Genomic DNA, 17,882 nt, shown 5'->3' with positions numbered 1-17,882 from the left:
TTGTTTCTCAGTAAGGTCTCGCCGTATTGGACTAGGTTTCTTAAACACTTTAAACCCACATAAATATTCCAAACTATAATCATCTCTGACCCCTCTCACCCTGGCCACAAACTCTTTGAATCACTTCCCTCTGGAAGGCGACTCCGGATTGTCAAAGCTGCCGCAGCCAGGCATAAAAACAGTTTTATTTCCACCAGTAGTAGCTCTACTCAACAACCAAACATCTGTAGCCTCCTTTTGCTCTGGTAGTTTATTTAATTCACATGTTTAATCAATAATGTTTTATTATTAACGTTTAATGTTTTATGTGTCATTCCTAACTGTCACTGTATGTCATGTTGTCACTTGTGGGCGGAGCACCAAGGCAAATTCCTTGTATGTGAATACTTGGCCAATAAATTTATTCATTCATTCATAATGAATGATAAAATAAATAGCTTTTCATTTTCAGAATGATTGTTAGCTTGTTATGTATGCATTCCAATCATTATAATAATAACACTGAAGAAAATCCTTTAGTAAATACTAGGACTTGTGCTTCTTCCCCCCTGGTTTGTTGTCCGTGATCCTCCTGTGGTACCCAGATCTGACTGGTCTACTGGAGCTCCCTCCATGCCCAGGCTCACGTGTATTTCCATATGCACAAGTACAGTGCGGTACAGGAACATTGACAAATCTTTCTTGCAGCAGCAGCATAGCAGGGAGATCGACCTCTCACTGTACCTCAGTACACCTGACAATAAACTAAACTCAAATAGATGCGGACAAACACAAAAGATGCAGATTATACAGAAATTACATGTAAAATTCAAAGAGAACAAAGACTGTGCAACAATTGTTTGAGACATTGGTTGAAAAACATGAACGGAAGTAACCAGTCTCCGGCAGTGTACGTGTGGTCTGTAGTTTATTGTCACGTGTGCTGAGGTACAGTGAAAAGCTTCTGTTGCGTGCTAACCAGTCAGCGGAAAGACAATACATGATTATAATCGGGCCCATTTACAATGTACAGATACACGATAAGGGAATAACGTTTAGTGCAAGGTAAAGCCAGCAAAGTCCGATGAAAGATAGTCAGAGGGCACCAATGAGGTAGATAGTAGTTCACGACTGCTCTCCAGTTGTGTAGTCTTCATGAGAATATAATTGGTTGAATGTAGCTTTAGTGTGAAAGTGTGGATGATGGTTGGTGGGAGTGACGTCACTGGTTAGATGGCCTGTTTCCATGCTGTGTCAGTCTATAATCACATGCATATTGATTTTGGCAGGACGTGGCCTTGTATATTTCTGTGTGTGCTAATCTTCAACATCTTCGAGACAGAGATCTTCAGCTTCCTCGCACATTCCAAAGACGCGCAGGTTTGTAGGTTAATTGGCTTGGTAAATGTAAAAATTGTCCCTAGTGGGTGTAGGATAGTGTTAATGTGCAGGGATCGCTGGTCAGCACGGACCCATTGGGCCGAAGGGCCTGTTTCCACATTGTATCTCTAAAACTATAACTAATGTATTAAGAGGACTATCATTGTGTTTAAGAGGCAATTAGACAGGCATGTAAATAGGCAAGGCATGTAAGGATATGGTTCTAACAGATAGATTATAGAACAGTATAGCACTGGGAATGTACAGGTGTCAGGGGTTATGGGGAGAAGGCAGGAGAATGGGGTTAGGAGGGAGAGATAGATCAGCCTTGATTGAATGGTGGTGTAGACATGATGGGCCGAATGGCCTAATTCTGCTCCTATCACTTATGATCTTATGATCTTATGAAAGGCCCTTTGGCCACAATGTCCATGCCGAACATGATGCCAAGATGGACTAACCTTCTCTTCACACAGAGGGTGGTGGGTGTATGGAACAAGCTGCCAGAGGAGGTAGTTGAGGCCGGGACTATCCCATTGTTTAAGAAACAGTTGGACAGGTACATGGATAGGACAGGTTTGTAGGGATATGGACAAGTGCAGGCAGGTGAGACTAGTGTAGCTGGGACATTGTTGGCCGGTGTGGGCAAGTTGGGCCGAAGGGCCTGTTTCCACACTATATCAAACTGTGACTCCTCTCCTGGACATGATCCACACCCCTCTATTACACCCATATCCAAGTGCCTATCTAAAAGCCATGTAAATCCCACTCATGTATTTGCCTCCACCACCACTCCTGATAGCATGTTCCAGGCACCCACCACCTCAATGTACAAACATGCCTCAAACATCCATCTTTGCCCCTCTGACCTCAAGACAAACTCCTCTATTTCCACCCTGGGGAAAGGATCTGAATCTCTACTAACGTGGGCCAATGAGCGTAGACACGCACATCCGTGTTGATGTCTGTGTGTTGCATGTGTTGGTGCCCGTGTACATGGAATTGTCTGCGTGTTGCATGTGTTGGTGCGTGTGTACATGGAATTGTCTGCATGTTGCATGTGTTGGTGCGTGTGGACATGGAATTGTCTGTGTGTTGCATGTGTTGGTGCGTGTGTACATGGAATTGTCTGCATGTTGCATGTGTTGGTGCGTGTGGACATGGAATTGTCTGCGTGTTGCATGTGTTGGTGCGTGTGGACATGGAATTGTCTGCGTGTTGCATGTGTTGGTGCGTGTGGACATGGAATTGTCTGCGTGTTGCATGTGTTGGTGCGTGTGGACATGGAATTGTCTGCATGTTGCATGTGTTGGTGCCCGTGGACATGGAATTGTCTGCGTGTTGCATGTGTTGGTGCGTGTGTACATGGAATTGTCTGCGTGTTGCATGTGTTGGTGCGTGTGGACATGGAATTGTCTGCGTGTTGCATGTGTTGGTGCGTGTGGACATGGAATTGTCTGCGTGTTGCATGTGTTGGTGCGTGTGTACATGGAATTGTCTGCGTGTTGCATGTGTTGGTGCGTGTGGACATGGAATTGTCTGCGTGTTGCATGTGTTGGTGCGTGTGGACATGGAATTGTCTGCGTGTTGCATGTGTTGGTGCGTGTGGACATGGAATTGTCTGTGTGTTTCCAGACTGACGCTGGTGATTTCACAACCACCTGGTGATTTACTTGTTGGCCGAGGGTTGTGTGTTTGCGGACGTGACGAGACTTTTCAGGAAAGCTACCAGTTCCAAAGGTTGTTTACTTGTGATATGGGCTCTGTCCCCATTAGCCGAGTCCCTGCCGGAGACAATGGGACCTTGAAAACCCAAAGGGCAACGTAATCAGTCGGAGCCACACCCGCCCTTCAGCAGAGTGGCCGCACAGTAACTGCAGCAGCTCGACCAGACGGCAGAAACAAACCTTGTTTGTCTCCGTCCTTTAGTGAACATGTGACCAGTGTACGTGCAAGTTTCACTGAACTTAGCTTCAGGGAGAAAGCACAGCAGCAGATGCCTGAAGAGTGGCCTCGTCTTGTCCTGCAGAGGGTTATACATGAGATGAACCAGGAAGGTCACAGATATTCCAGACCACGGCTCTGCAGTTCAACAAAGCCACTCCCACATGCTTGCTTCAGGGTGATTCAAGATTCAAGATTCAAGATTCAAGAGAGCTTATTGTCAAGTGTCCAAGATAGGACAATGAAATTCTTGCTTTGCTTCAGCACAACAGAATATAGTAGGCATGAATACAGAACAGATCAGTGTGTCTATATATATATATATATATACACACATAAATAAGCAGATAAAGTGCAATGTGCTATTAATGTGCTGGAGTAACTCAGCGGGTCAGGCAGCATCTGTGGAGAACATGGATAGGTGACGTTTCACAGAGTGCTGGAGTAACTCAGTGGGTCAGGCAGCATCTGTGGAGAACATGGATAGGTGATGTTTCACAGAGTGCTGGAGTAACTCAGTGGGTCAGGCAGCATCTGTGGAGAACATGGATAGGTGATGTTTCGGGTTGGGACCTGTCTTCAGACTCTGACCGAAAATACCCAAAGGGCTCAGACTATAATGGACATAGAGAGACTGGGGATAGAGAGCACAGAGTAGGAATAGAGAGCTCAGACTAGGGATAGAGAGCTCAGACTAAGGATAAAGGGCTCAGACTAGGGATAGAGGGCTCAGACTGGGGATAGAGGGCTCAGACTGGGGATAGAGGGCTCAGACTAGGGATAGAGGATTCAGACTGGTGATAGAGAGCCCAGACTAGGGGTAGAGAGTTCAGACTGGGGATAGAGGGCTCACACCAGGGACGGAGGGCTCAGACTGGTGATAGAGGGCTCAGACTGGTGATAGAGAGCTCAGACTAGGGATAGAGGATTCAGACTAGGGATAGAGGATTCAGACTAAGGATAAAGGGCTCAGATTAGGGGTAGAGAGGTCAGACTAGTGATAGAGGGGTCGGACTAGGGATAGAGGACTCAGACTGGTGATAGAGGGGTCGGACTAGGGATAGAGGGCTCAGACTGGTGATGGAGAGGTCGGTCTAGGGATAGAGGGCTCAGACTAGGGATAGAGTGCTCAGACTGATGATAGAGGGGTCAGACTAGGGATAGAGGGCTCAGACTAGGGATAGAGAGCTCAGACTGATGATAGAGGGGTCGGACTAGGGATAGAGGGCTCAGACTGGTGATAGAGGGGTCGGTCTAGGGATAGAGGGCTCAGACTAGGGATAGAGAGCTCAGACTGATGATAGAGGGGTCGGACTAGGGATAGAGGGCTCAGACTGGTGATAGAGGGGTCGGACTAGGGATAGAGGGCTCAGATTCTTGTCGCAGGGATATTTCTTGGCGTTCACCAGAGCTGGGACGAACCTTGCCAGGCAGGTTACCTCGTGCCCTAAGGGAAGTGTCAACCTAGTTCAGCAGAGGGATGGGCAACAGGCTGTGGGAATAGTGAGGAGACACAAGGAGTGGTGAACAGTGAAGGAACAGAGAGCACAAGATCAAAAACAAAACCTCCACGAATCAAGCAAAGAGGTATAATGTGTCACAGTCCAGTTAGTTGTTGGAGTGTGTGTACATGTACAGAGGGTGGGACAGGGCTGGGAGCTGGGCTGAGATTACAGTGATGTGTCATTGACTTTAGTTCATTCAGGGGACAATGGGAATTAAATATCCCAGCCTAGTAGGTAGCTGTTCAGGTGTGCCCAGCCAGGTAATATCCCACCGACTACCTGTTCAGGTGTGCCCAGCCAGGTAATATCCCACCGACTACCTGTTCAGGTGTGCACAGCCAGGTAATATCCCACCGACTACCTGTTCAGGTGTGCCCAGCTAGGTAATATCCCACCGACTACCTGTTCAGGTGTGCTCAGCCAGGAAGAGTAGATAAGGTTGGGCAGAGTTGACAAAGGAAATATGATGCAGGAATCGAGTTGGCAGGTACAGAGTGCACAATTACGGAGTGTTTGTCGACTGGGTGTTAGCTGGGTTGTCAGATAGTGAGCGGGAGTAACAGCAACTCTCCAGTTAGACACACAAGTATTCAAGATTTATCACTGGTTACAGTTTGTTTGGTGACTACAACTTTCCCAGTAAAGTCTCAGATAAAAAGAGTAAGATCACGAGAAAGGTGCGGCGAATGAGATTTGGCAGGTCACCGACTACTGTACCAGATGCCCACTGATGTTCTGTAGAACGTGTGCTGACTGGAACAACAGTTCCAATACATAGGTAGCCACCGCCTGCACAGAGTGGGGGATTCAGCCCAGTCTGTCACTGCTGGGTGCCCTCATCACCATCGAGAGCATGGACATGAGACGCTGCCTCATGAGGGCGGCAAGTATGAATAGGAAGATTTCAGAGTGCGTGGAATCAAATGCCGGCAAATGGGACTAGCCCATATATCCATATAACAATTACAGCACGGAAACAGGCCATCTCGGCCCTTCTAGTCCGTGCCGAACACTAATGCCCCTGTCCCACTTAGGAAACTTGAACGGAAACCTCTGGCGACTTTGCGCCCTACCCAAGGTTTCCGTGCGGTTCCCGGAGGTTTTTGTCAGTCTCCCTACCTGCTTCCACTACCTGCAACCTCCGGCAACCACCTGCAACCTCCAGAGGTTTCCGTTCAGGTTTCCTAAGTGGGACAGGGGCATTATTCTCACCTAGTCCCATCTACCTGCACTCAGACCATAACCCTCCATTCCTTTCCCGTCCATATACCTATCCAAATTATTTTTAAATGATAAAATCGAACCTGCCTCCACCACTTCCACTGGAAGCTCATTCCACACAGCTACCACTCTCTGAGTAAAGAAGTTCCCCCTCATGTTACCCCTAAACTTCTGTCCCTTAATTCTCAAATCATGTCCTCTTGTTTGAATCTTCCCTACTCTCAGTGGGAAAAGCTTATCCACGTCAACTCTGTCTATCCCTCTCATCATTTTAAAGACCTCTATCAAGTCCACCCTTAACCTTCTGCGCTCCAGAGAATAAAGACCTATCTTGTTCAACCTTTCTCTGTAACATAGTTGCAGAAACCCAGGCAACATTCTAGTAAATCTCCTCTGTACTCTCTCTATTTTGTTGACATCTTTCCTATAATTGGGCGACCAGAATTGTACACCATACTCCAGAATTGGCCTCACCAATGCCTTGTACAATTTTAACATTACATCCCAACTTCTATACTCAATGCTCTGATTTGCATGAACAAGGTGGGTCGAAGTGCCTGTGTCTGTGCTAGATAGCTCTGACTATCTGACTATCTGACTATCTATCATTCAGGACCCCCACCATCCTGGCCTTGCTCCCTTCTCACTGCTACCATCGGGCAAGAGGTACAGAAGCCTCAAGTCCCACCCCACCTGGTTCAGGAACAGCTACATTCCCACGAACATCAGGGTCTTGAGATGAGCCCTACAACCCTAATCCCACCCCAGCAACAGAACACTAGCCACCACCTCCTCTGCGCTGCTTTGGACCTGTTTATTAATGGTGTATTTTTGCTGGAGTATCTTGTTTTTGATTGCACCGTGTAGAGTCTATGTGTAAGTTATGTATGACATGTTTTTGTGTGTTGTCAGGGTCAAAGGTTACAGGGAGAAGGCAGGAGAATGGGGTTGGGATGGAGAGATAGATCAGCCATGATTGAATGGCGGAGTAGACTCAATGGGCCGAATGGCCTAATTCTGTTCTGATGACTTATGAACCTTTGACATCCACGTGGCCGTGATGCTTGTGCAAGCAAGATTACCTGGCCCTTTCTGTACTTGTGTAGCTGACAGTAAACTGGCCTTGATTTGAGATATCCAATGTTTGTGTTGAGTTTATTGTCACGTGTACCGAGGTACAGTGAAAGGCTTTTGTAGCGTGCTAACCAGTCAGCGGAAAGACAATACATGATTACAATCGAGCCGTCCACAGCAAGGATCCTATAGCGAGCAAGATAGATCACTCGATGAAAAAGACGTAGTACGGTCATGGGCAGATTCATGGGTAATTATCGGCTCCATTTCCGTAACCGGCTTCCGTCTCCGCACTAAAGTTCCCATAGCGGAGCAAAGATACTAGTGCGGAGACGGAAGCCGGTTACGGAAACATCCACATAAAAATAAAAGTTATTTGGTAAAAATCTCCTCATTTTCAGAATTATAATTTATTAACACAAAGTGTTCCCCCGCAACGTTGATTACACTGTGAGTCAGGTCGGGTCCGGTCGGGTCAGGTTACTAAAATGGATGAAAAATAGGCCCACGTTCCGCTCCGTTGCGTACTACACGTCAGCCCATTGCATTTAGCAGGAGTGGTCTATCTTGCTCTGCTATAGGATCTTTGGTCAACAGTGCACAGATACAGGTTAAAGGCAATAACATGAATAATGTTTAGTGCAAGGTAATGGCAGCAAAGTGTGATCAGAGATAGTGTGAGGGTCTCCAATGAGGTTGATACGAGGGGGAGATTTCTTGACCAATGATCGGGGAGATTCTGCAGTAAGGACAATGGTGTTCTCTCCAGCTTTCTGCCCGTTGTGTATCGTCTGTGGAATGGACATCGGGCCCACTGCCGCTGGGCGTGCTGCATGCAAGACCCTTGTTGTGGCCCATAGTCAGGGATTGTTGGCAGTGTGGGTGTGTTGGGACATCCCAACAATGGCAGGTTGATCCTGGGGGGCCTCACACAGAATGTGAGGGGGGTGCTGGTCAGGGCAGAGATGGGAAGGAATGACTCCAGAGGCCGGTGATCACTGGAATTGTGAGGACATTGGAGGTAGTCGGGCACGAAGGCCATCGAGGGAGGGGGGGTCGTTCAGGCACTGTTTACAACAATATGAAAGGAACAGGTCGGGTAGATGCACAGTGTCTCTTGCCCAGAGTAGGGTTTAAGATAAAGGGGGAAAGATTGCATAGGAATCTGAGGAGGTAACTTTGTCACACATGGAACAAGCTGCCAGAGGAGGTAGTTGAGGCTGGGACTGTCCCAACGTTTAAGAAACATTTAGACAGGTGCATGGATAGGACAGGTTTAGAGGGATATGGACCAAATGCAGGACTAAATTGGATAGTTATATGGATGGGAAAGGAATGGAGGGTTATGGTCTGAGCGCAGGTATATGGGACTAGGGGAGATTATGTGTTCGGCACGGACTAGAAGGGTCGAGATGGCCTGTTTCCATGCTGTAATTGTTATATGGTTATTATATGGTTATATAGGTGGTACTAGTGTAACTGGGGCATGTTGAACAATGTGGGCAAGTTGGGCCGAAGGGCCTGTTTCCTGTGCTGTATCTCTAAACTAAGGTTGGTCTAGTGTAGACGGGAACATGTTGGTAGGTGTGGGCAGGTTGGGCTGAAGGGCCTGTTTCTGTGCCGTGTGACTCTGACTCGATGGCCATCTTGCTGAATGGTGCAGCAGGGACGAGGCATGAATGTCCCGGTCACGGCCTTAGTGCGGTGAGAGGCAGGTACATTGCTCCACAGTGACGTGCGGTGAGGTCAATGGCTGGGGAAGCACTGGCTTCTACCCCATCCTAACTTAGTTGTCTGTGTGTGTTAGTTGTCTGTGCGTGATGTATGTGTCTGGGAGGGAAGGAGAGAAGGGAGGGAGGGAAGAAAGGAAGGGAGGGAGGGAAGGATAGAAGGGAGGGAGAGGGCCGGTGGCGGGAGTGGATGCCGGGGTCCCGAGCCGAGAGTACATTCCTCCATCGCGGGGCCCAATTGGAAGCTCTGTCTCAGCGGCCCAGAGCCTCCGAATCGGCCACTACAAATCAACCAAAGTTACTCGAGGAGCATCTTTGGAATCAACCTCCCAGTCAGCGCCTCCGCTCCTGAAGCTCGCTAACATGGAGGGAGAGAGAGGCTGCGTCAATTACACGACGCTCGCTCGCTCTTCCTAAACTGGGCTCAAGACACGCCCCCTTGTGAGGCAGATGTGATCGCTGCCTCCCCTGGAGCTTTTACAATGCAGTTTTATGTGAGACCAGCGAGCACAAATGCAGTCTGAAGAAGGGTTTCGGCCCGAAACGTCGCCTATTTCCTTCGCTCCATAGATGCTGCTGCACCCGCTGAGTTCCTCCAGCAATTTTGTGTAGCACAAATGTAATATCTTTATACGTGAAATACGTTACCTGGAGTATGGAAGGTGAGGACATGTAGTGAAGGGGTTTACACACATTACATTGGTGACATACAGAGAGATAGTAACAGGCACACGCATAGTGCCCGCGCTCCATGCAGTTTCTAAGCGGTTGCGCAATCAGAGGGGAGGCTCAGCTAGTTGTGCCTCACCTCTCATCTCGGAGCTGCGAATAATTTGGCGATTTTGACTATAAAAATGATTAGATTCATTTAGAAATTACATTCATATCACAGATCAGTGGGAAATCTTTATATTTATTTTATTTTATTGTAATTTTTCTTTAATTTTCTTAACAGCTATTTTAATTGTGAGTGTGACAGGTGAGGCTCTGGTTTCCCTGCCTCCCCTGACCGCATGCCCCTGTAGCTCTACACTCAGCCATGCAATGTTGTGAGGGTCCTGGGCAGTTGATGAGGGTCTAACATCTCCCAGCAGAGACTGGAAACCCATGGGGCAGAGGGGAGAACGTTAGTTGGTGGGTGGAGTTAATGGGTTCGTTCAGGTGCAGATTTATTATTGGCGTCTCACAGTGTAAAGCTGGGTTTTGTACGCGAGACAAGAGGCTCAGATAAACCACACATAAATACAACCAGTCCAACTCCAGTACAATAGGTGGAGCAAAGGGGAAGATGCAGAGTGCAGAATATAGTTCTCAGCAATGTAGCACATTGGAGCACGCTAGTTCCTGAGAGGAATGTGCTTTTATCATGATGGGGGCCTTGAACTCACTGTCTGACAGGGTGGGAGAGAGAGAGAGAGAGGGGAGGGGAAGAGAGAAAGAGGGAGGGAGGGAGAGGGGGGAAGGTGGGAGATATAGAGGGGGGGGGGAGGATCGGAGGGGGAGGAGAGATAGAAGGGAGAGAGAGGGTAGAGAGACAGAGGGAGGGAGGAGGAGGAAGGAAGAGATGAGGAGGGAGGAGGGAGAGAGATGAGGATAGAGGAGAGGAGAAGATAGAGGCGAGCGGAGGGATAGAGGCAGCGAGATAGAGAGACAGAGAGAGGAAGAGAGAGAAAGGGGACAGAGAGAAAGAGGGAGAGAGAGAGAGGGGGTAGAGTGAGGGAGAGAGATAGAGAGGGCCTGAGAGGGAGAGAACGTGAGACAGAGAGAGAGTGGGAGAGAGAGAGAGGAAGAAAGACAGAGAGAGGGAGGGGGAGAGAGAGAGAGAAAGACACACACAGGGCACCTTGATTAGTGTGGGTGCCACTGGTCATGGGGAGAAGGTAGGAGAATGAGTAGGAGAGTGTGTTAGATAGATCAGCCATGATTGATTGGTGGAGTAGACTGGATGGGCCAAATGGCCTAATGCTGCTCCCATGACGTATGAAGCAGCATCTAACAGTGCACTGAGAGAACCACGGCCTTCAGGGCATTGGATGGTGTGGTTAGGTTGTGACTTCTTCAACTGGCATGGACACGTTGGGATGAATGGCCTCCTGCCAGGTTGAGAATTAATCCCCCCCCGCCTGGATAACCTCTCCCCCACACTGACTGACTTCTCCTTCAGCTCACACACTTCCACCAACACCAAGGTGTGGCGTTGGGAGTCAGCACAGCGCTGGTGTCACAAGGCATCATCTCTGTAGGAGATGTGGAACTGCTCCACTTCCCACTCCACCAGAAACGCATCCTCTTCTTGCAAACAGCTCAAACATGTCATTCCCTTTGCTACTGTCACTTCCCTGGTGGTCAGTGTCTGACCCTCCCCTTCCCTTCCTTGACCGCTGTCCTACAGTTGCACAAGACCTTGGTTCTTCTTTCGTGTCCACCTTGTGTGTTACAAATGTTGACATCACTGCCATCGTCCGTCCTGTAAAAGGGCGCAAGCTTGTGTCGACAATCAGTGGGAGTCGACAATCACTTGTTGCAGTAGATGATGGTGGTGGCAGAATTAGCTCAGGATACTGCAGGATGTTGGTGAGGTTACACTTGGAGGATTGGGTTCACCTTTGGTCATTGTGCTGTGGGGATCCTGGTCTAACTCAGCACTGCATCTTGATACTAATTACATACATATCGATTGTGAGCCTCACATCCGCATTCTGCAAAAACAACCCAGACATGTATAGAACATTGGCCAGTCCAGCACAGGAACAGGATGGCCAGCAAGGCCAGCTCTTATCTGCCTTCACACTATCCATATCCCTCCACTCTCTGCATAGCCATGTGCCAACGTAATAGTCTCTTAAACACTGCTACTGTACCTGCCTCCACCCCCCCCCCCACACACACACAGTGTGTCACCCCCACACACACACACAGTGTCACAACCCCCCCCACACACACACACACAGTGTGTCACCCCCACACACACACACACAGTGTGTCACAACCCCCCCACCCAGTGTGTCACCCCCCACACACACAGTGTCACAAACACCCCCCACACACACACACACAGTATGTCACCCCCCCCACACACACACAGTGTGTCACAAACCCCCCCACACCCACACACACAGTGTGTCACAAACCCCCCCACACACACACACAGTGGGTCACCCCCCCCACACACACACACAGTATGTCACCCCCCCCCACACACACACATAGTGTGTCACAAACCCCCCCACACAGTGTGTCACAAACCCCCCCCCACACACACAGTGTGTCACCCCCCCCCACACACAGTGTGTCACAACCCCCCCCCCCCCCCCACACCCACACACACAGTGTGTCACCCCCCCCACACACACACACAGTGTGTCACCCCCCCCCCCCACACAGTGTGTCACAAACCCCCCCCCCCACACAGTGTGTCACCCCCCCCCACACACAGTGTGTCACAACCCCACACACACCCACCATCCTCTGAAAAACATGTCCTGCAGATCTCCTTTCAACTGTGCCCCTCTCACTTTATGTCCTCTAATCCTGGGTAAAGGTTCTGACTGTCCACCCTATCTATGCCGGTCATAATTGTGTGACAGGCATAGACACGGTGGCACAGCGGTAGAGTTGCTGCCTTACAGCGAATGCAGCGCCGGAGACCCGGGTTCCATCCCGACTACGGGTGCTGTCTGTATGGAGTTTGCACGTTCTCCCCGTGACCTGCGTGGGTTTTCTCAGAGATCTTCGGTTACATCCCACACTCCAAAGACGTGCGGGTTTGTAGGTTAACTGGCTTGGTGTATGTAACATTGTTGCCAGTGTGTGTACAGGATAGTGTTAGTGTGCGGGGATCGCTGGTCGGCACGGACCCAGTGGGCCGAACGGCCTGTTTCCGTGCTGTATCTCTAAACTAAAATATACTTCTACCAGGCGAGAAAATAAAAGGCCCTCTGCTTCATCAGTCTGAAGGAGGGTCCCGGCCCGAAATGTGATCTACATTCTTTCCACAGATGTTGTCTGACCCATTGAGATCCTCCAACACTTCTTTGTTGCATTGGTTTGTTAATCAGGCTCGGAGAAGAACCGCCCTCCTTCACTCTGCCCAATCTTATTGACTGCAGTAGCACTGATCTTGAGAGGGTTGTCCTATCACGAGAGCCTGGGCAGCTTGGCACTGCATTCCAGGGAGTTTAGAAGAATGAGGTGTGTGCTTATTGAAACATACAATATCCTAAGCGGTCTACACATGTTTCACCCAGCGCGAGAGTCAGGAACAAGGTTCCTAGAATAAAGGGGAGGTCATTTAAGACTGAGGTGAGAAAAAAATTTTCACCCAGAGAGTTGTGAATTCATGGAATTCCCTGCCACAGAGGGCAGTGGAGGCCAAGTCACTGGATGGATTTAAGAGAGAGTTAGATAGAGCTCTAGGGGCTAGTGGAGTCAAGGGATATGGGGAGAAGGCAGGCATGGATTATTGATAGGGACCGTTCAGCCATGATCACAATGAATGGCGGTGCTGGCTCGAAGGGCCGAATGGCCTCCTGCACCTATTTTCTATGTTTCTAAGGGCCGGTCATTTCAAACTGAGGTGGGTAGAAATGTCTTGTGTCTGAGGGTGTTTTAAAAATATCCACTGACTTGGCCTCCACAGCCGTCTGCGGCAAAGAATTCCACAGATTCACCACCGTCTGACTAACGAGGTAATTGTTGTTCCCAATCTCAGTAGGAACCATAGTTGATCCTGAAGCCGTCTCCACAGCCAAGAAGCACCCGCCTGCTTCCTGCCATCTCATGAGGACCAGCCTACCACTGCCTCACATCTCCAGAGGATGGCTCCTCTCACACTGACAAGCCACAGTCCAGAGGATGTAGTGTTTCAGGGAGACAAATCTTGTTTTGAGATTGACCGAGATGTTTCCATCCAAGATGTGGCTACTGTCCTGTGATTCTGGACACTCTCATTCAGACAGCTGTGTCCCTGGGTCATTCACCACTGCTGATCAGGACACAGATGAACTGTGAAAGGTCATCTGACAACATGGGCAGTGAGGTCATGCCCATGTACATGGTGGTGACTGCATCGGTCTTGATTAATGAAGGTCACATTGACCGAGGCAGTGAAGCTTTTGTTCGTCTACTGTCCTATCAAAGTATACTATGCATGTGTACAATCGTCGAATTGCATTCATCGAAACAGGGCGGTCCAGGTGAAGGTTGCAGTCTCCCACCCCAGTAGATGTGGTGACATTAACTTTAACCATCACTGCCTTTGCTTGGGTTCGTCAAGAGCCCCAAAGAATATGATTTTTCCAGTAATTCTGTGATACATTTCCCAGGACATTACATTAACCTTGTGGCTACTTTGTGTGAGAGCTTGACTTTCACATTAAACCCCCCCCACCCCCCCAGATACATTTGTCCCCCCAGAAGCTCAGTCACTTAAATGAGGCAAGACCCGTGATGATCTCCGTTGATATAAGCTTGTGTACGTTCCACTTTCAACACATCAGGACGTGTTGCATCACTCAGTCAGTGAAGCACTATCCTGTCACCAACTAGACAGCAGGCCTGACCTCCCGTCTATATCATTGCAGACCCTCAGACTATCTTTATCAGACTTTCTCTTGCATAGTTACTCCCTTATCATACATCTCTACTCTGTGGCCGGCTGGAGAGTAATCATGTATTGTCTTTCCCCTGACTGGTTAGTACGCAACAAAAGCTTTTCACTGTACCTCTGTACACGTGACAATGAACTAAACCAGGTGTAACTAAGATAGTTTGCAAACAGCACACTCTGATTGATTGGTCAGCAACCTGTTTTACCAAAGGTGATGGTGGAATATTACTGCAGACAGTAAAACCAGTTAGCACTGTGGCATGCAGCTACACCCACCACCAATGCAGGCAGCTTCAACTTCAGCTTAGGCTTCACGTTGAGACATCTTATTGGGTATAAACGTGGACCTGGCATGATACAGCTGCACATGCTGTTGGTGAGACCACACCTGGAGTTCTGCATGCAGTTGAGAATTATCCAGATGTTACCTGGGCCTGACCTGTCGGAGATTGGAAAGACAGGGTTTGTAGGTGGTGGTGACATTATTGATGTGTACAAGATCATGAGGGGTATGGAGAGTGTGAACACTCAGTCTCTTTCCCAGTGTAGAGGATTCAGGCAAGAGATTTAAGAGGGACATCAGAGTAACATTTTCACTCAGAGGGTCGTCCACATCTGGAATGTTGCAGATTCAATAACATCTGGACAGATATATGGGTAGGAATGGTTCATAGGGATATGTGGCAAATGCAAGGAATGTGACGCCTAGTATGGACAAGGTGGGCCGAAGGGCCAGTTAAAGTGCTGTAGAGCTCTGACAATCTCACCTCTGAGACAGCACTCTCTCCAACCACCCAAACTCAAAACAAACAGACACAATGACATCAGAAGTTTCAAATGTACATTTTATTTCATTTCATATTAAACATTGTAAGACTGAAAAAGGAACAGCAACAAACCACCGTTACACTGCCTGAAGGCAGACGGCAAGTGCCGTGTGTGAAACCCAAGTATCTCCCACCATCACCATGTCCTGCGTCACTCCCACCCTACCCCACTCAAAGCAGTGACGAAAGCAAAACAAAAAATACAAATCACCAAATGCAAGTGGAAAGTGGCTATTGCAAGGCTCTGGAGGCACAGTGCGATGATTACAGATGTGCCCAGCAGTATACAAAGCAAACTGGGGGTTGGTGTTGTGGAATGCGTGAACGGAAGGGTTGTTCTGCTGCGGCAATGCTCAGGATGACTTCTGCTGCATGGCTTGCTTCTCTTGGTCAATCACTGTAACAAGAAGAATCTGTCTTAACCAAGCTGATTTCCCGGTGGGCCAGCAGTTCAACTCCCCCTCCCCCTCCCCATCCAGCCTTTCTGTCCTGGGCCTCCTCCATTGTCAGAGGGAGGCCCAGCACACATTGGAGGAGCAGCACCTCATATTTCGTTTGGGTAGTTTACACCCCAGTGGTATGGACATTGACTTCTCGAACTTCTCTCTCTCTCCTCCCCCTTCCCAGTTCTCCCACTAGTCTTACTGTCTCCACCCCCTCCCCTGACATCAGTCTGAATATGGGTCTCGAACCGGAATGTTGCCAATCTCTTAGATGCTGCATAGGTCTCCATAGATGCTGCTTCACCGGCTGAATTACTCCAGCATTTTGTGTCTACCATCGATTTTACCAGCATCTGCAGTTCTTTCTTAAACAAGAACCAAGTTGAGTTGCCAAATCCCTGCTGGAAGACCAACAGTTGCAGGGCAGTCTGTTCACCAAAAGGATTCAAGCACCAGCCCCATTCTCCTGCCTTCTCCACATAAACCCCAACCTCCTTACAATCTGCACTTAAAATATAACCAATGACTTGTTTTCCACAGGCAATGTATTTCTGATTCACCACCCTCCGATTAAAGAAATGCTTCCTCATCTCCTTTCTAAAGGTATGTCCTTATATTCTGAGGCTACGGCCTCTAGTCCTAGACTCTCTCACTAGTGGAAACATCCTCTCCACATCCACTACCCAGGCCTTTCACTATTGGGCAAGCTTCAATGATGTCGCCCGTCATCCTGAAGGGGGATGATCTATTGCCTCTTGCCTTATCGACAGCAGTGGCTAGCTGCAACCTCACAGCGCCAGAGACCCGGGTTCGATGCTGACCTTGGGTGCTGTCTGTGTGGAGTTTGCACATACTCTCTGTGACCATGGGCGCTCCAGTTTCCTCCCACACCCCAATAATGTGCAGGTTTATAGGTTAATTGTCCCTCTGTAAACTGCCCCTAGTGTCAGGAGTGGATGAGATGGTGGGAGAACAAAGAACTAGCGTGAACGGGTGATCGCTGGTCGACATGGACCCGGTGGGCCGAAGGGCCTGTTTCCATGCTGTATCTAACCCACCTACAAGCTGGGCAGTAGTCCAGCTATCTGGCAGGATTAACAATGGAAAAGAAAGATGACATTTTTGCATTGCATTAGTTTTGTAAGTTTTAGTCTCTGTATAAACAGTGATGGCCCACACCCAGCTCTGTGAATTGGCAGAGACTGCTGCAGAGAATTGTGTCTCTGGACCTTGTTTTGATTCCTAATGCAGAATTCTTGTAAATGCATGGCTGGAATCCAGAACAATAACAGCTGGACAACATCTGGTGCACAGCAATAATGTGGCGGCTATTAACAGCAGACCCAGGCAAACAGGATGGATTACCTTTGAGTTTATGGTCAGGTGTACAGAGGTCACATGACCAATACCATTAAGATTGAATAATGGGGTCTTTTCAGGCTAATGGATGCAAGAAGTGGAATGTCCCCACATATTTACCCTGTGTATTAATCTCACAGGGCCCAAATATCCCCTTCCACACATGGACACCCACCCATCGGGGTTCAGTGGACATTACCACAGGTGGGAGCGCATGCTGTGATGACAATATTTAAGACTGTGGATGTGGAGAGGTTTAGTGAGTGGGTGAAAACTTATCAAGTTCCGTTAAAAGAGCACGAGGTCAGAGTTTGGTCGGACGAACCCAAATGCAGATTATAATCTAACCAGCAGGGCAATAGACAATAGGTGCAGGAGTAGGCCATTCGGCCCTTCAAGCCAGCACTGCATTGGAGATGAGCAAACTTCAGAGGGATCTGGGCAATGACAAAGAGCTTGCAGACCGGTGGAGCAAGTGACAGGGGGGCAAGAGGCACATTCATAAACTCCAAGCGACAGGAGCGGAATCTTCCCCTCTTCACTCTATTCTCCTGCATTCTCCCCATACCCTCCCACACACACACTAATCAAGAATCTATCTCTGCCTTAAAAATACCCACTGATGATCTCCACAGCTGTCTGTGGCAAGAAATCCCACAGATTCACCACCCTCTAACTAAAGAAATTCCTCCTCGTCTCCTTCCAGAATAAAAGGAACCCCCTTTTATTCTGAGGCTGTGCCCTCTGGTCCTAGACTCTCCCACTAGTGGAATCATCCTCTCCACATCCACTCTATCCAGGCCTTTGCATTT

At 48.7% G+C, this 17,882-nt stretch overlaps 2 long non-coding RNA genes across 6 annotated transcripts in view; one reads left to right on the top strand and one right to left on the bottom strand.

Moving 5' to 3' along the window:
• The window catches only part of LOC116979282, an 18,075-nt gene that overhangs the window by 88 nt on the left and 105 nt on the right, over positions 1-17,882 (top strand). The window contains exon 2 of the long non-coding RNA XR_004413669.1: positions 8,154-8,158. This is a non-coding gene — a long non-coding RNA (uncharacterized LOC116979282). The remainder of the gene's footprint in view (positions 1-8,153; positions 8,159-17,882) is intronic.
• LOC116979280 overlaps positions 15,269-17,882 on the bottom strand; it is an 18,776-nt gene continuing 16,162 nt past the window's right edge. For all 5 annotated transcript variants that reach the window (XR_004413663.1, XR_004413662.1, XR_004413664.1 and 2 more), the window contains one exon: positions 15,269-15,665. This is a non-coding gene — a long non-coding RNA (uncharacterized LOC116979280). The remainder of the gene's footprint in view (positions 15,666-17,882) is intronic.

Source organism: Amblyraja radiata, chromosome 12 (genome assembly GCF_010909765.2).
Source record: "Amblyraja radiata isolate CabotCenter1 chromosome 12, sAmbRad1.1.pri, whole genome shotgun sequence".
NCBI classification, from domain to species: domain Eukaryota; kingdom Metazoa; phylum Chordata; class Chondrichthyes; order Rajiformes; family Rajidae; genus Amblyraja; species Amblyraja radiata.
This window is presented reverse-complemented; position numbering and strand designations above follow the sequence as displayed.